This window comes from Triticum dicoccoides, chromosome 1A (assembly GCF_002162155.2).
Source record: "Triticum dicoccoides isolate Atlit2015 ecotype Zavitan chromosome 1A, WEW_v2.0, whole genome shotgun sequence".
Classification (NCBI taxonomy): Eukaryota; Viridiplantae; Streptophyta; class Magnoliopsida; order Poales; family Poaceae; genus Triticum; species Triticum dicoccoides.
Genome location: NC_041380.1, coordinates 602,814,825 through 602,816,891, shown reverse-complemented (window position 1 = coordinate 602,816,891; position 2,067 = coordinate 602,814,825).

The following is a 2,067-nucleotide window of genomic DNA, read 5'->3' as shown; positions in this document are numbered from 1 at the left end:
CGCCTTGCCCACCTGATGGCCCACCGCCCACACAGTAACTACTACCCTGGTAATCTCCTCTTGCCGCTCGCTCGTAAATACTACTACCTGTGAGTTCGGGTTTATTGACCCCCTTCATATTTTGTACCCAATTTGAACCTTAGATTTGACTAATGAAATATAAGTTGTATGTCACTAATCTTATTTTGTTGGATTCATATTCAAAAGAATTTGTCAATGGTACTATTTTTATGAAATGAATGTATATATATGTTAAAAAAAGATACTATATGTTTCTCTAAAGGGAAAATCTAAAGACAAATTTTTTTTTTCTCGAAAGAAAATATATTTTTTGAAAGGTGTGGCTAGAACGAAGTCTCAATCAAGTGACACGATATATAAAAAGAAGAACGATTTTAGAAAAAAAGTTCACACAAATCTCAACGTAAGATCTCACGAACATAGCATCGACTTAAGTCTCAGTCGACTGAGACATAGCAATCCCGTTTTCGGAAAGTAAAGAATCAGGCGTGTGCATTCAACCGACTGTCGTACGTTTTCTTATGTTTTAGGAAACCGACTGCGGTACGTGCGGTTTCCTTTCGGAAGTTGGGCTGGGCCTGTTCGCAAGATTATAAGTTGGCGCACCGCACCAGCACCGTCGCACCGTAGTCGATCGTCCTTGTGCCTAATTATTTGCAGACCGGCGAGGCTCGATGGCAGCGGTTCGATGCCTGGGGAGGAGGCTTGGTGGAACGCTGGCGGCGGCCGCGGAGGGGCGACCCCAACTCGTGCCAAGCAGGTTCTTCAGCGAGGTATCTTTTCCCTCACGACGATCTATCTCCCGACATCAAGGATGGCAACAGCAAAATTAATTACTCCCTTTACATCCTTCATAATTATTTAACAGCCGTAATCAGCGCTTATTTAATTATCGATGATATGAAGGAGGCACACTGATCATTATTTGTGTGCATCAATCCAGCATGCTCGTGAGAAGAAGCAGAAGGTGGAGGAGCTGTATGATGCGTTATACAAGCGGGGGAAGATTCCCACGACTACTCAGCAGCGTCCCTCTGTACAAACCAGTCAAGAAGTAGACGACCCTTTGTAGGATACGAAATTACATCTATTTCTTCCGTAAGTTTCTGTTTCTTTGGCAGCTTGATATATATGATCTTACTTCTTTCTACATGCAGGCGTGTTAGGCGTCAGGGTGGACACGGTCCGGGCCGGTCCGGTCCCGGTTCGAGCCGCCACTTGGACCGGCCGCCGGCGGTCCGGTCCGGACCGGACCGAGCTGTCCAACGAGCTCCTTTTCTGGGACCGGACCGTTTGGAGGCCAGCTCGGTCAAGCCCGAGAGGACCGAATGGACCGGCCCGTCACCTTGCCTGGCAGACTGTATTTTGCTGCGTATAGGTCATATTTTGCTGTTGTTTATGTAGTTGCAGGTAGCTGCCGATCGCACGATCCATCCCATGACCTGGTCTTGAGCGAAACTAGCTGAGCTACTGACTGTACGTGGACATATGCATGCTGCCGGTCCTATTATTCAGAGAAGGAGCAAAGTGTATGCTAGAACATGCAACAGACTAGTCATCAGTTTAGGCATCTGTTGTTTTTGGAGAGTAAATAAAGCAAAAGTGCAACAACAAGTAGATAAGTTTAGCTACTGTTTAGGCATCACATAGTGACAAGCTTACGAATGGATGTAATATGATAAGTCATCACTCCTCACTACATTTTCAGGTAAGTTTGGACAGGAACAGCAGATATATCACATCCACAAACAATTCATTTGGACAGCAGGCACTGGACTAAATTTGGACAGTAAAAATAACTACATTCGGACAGCATTTCCTTTGTTTTTTGGACATCAAAACAACTGATTTTGACAGCAAACATAGCACAAATCAGGTTAAGCAACACAAATACCACATCCACAAACATAATGTCTTATCATCATTGAACGACACGATTACAAACTTGCAATGACAATTTCAAGTCCATGTCAATTGGCAAGTTGAACATAACACAAATGAGAGGTTCATCTCCAAGCTAGTTGTGACATTTCACAGTTCATGACT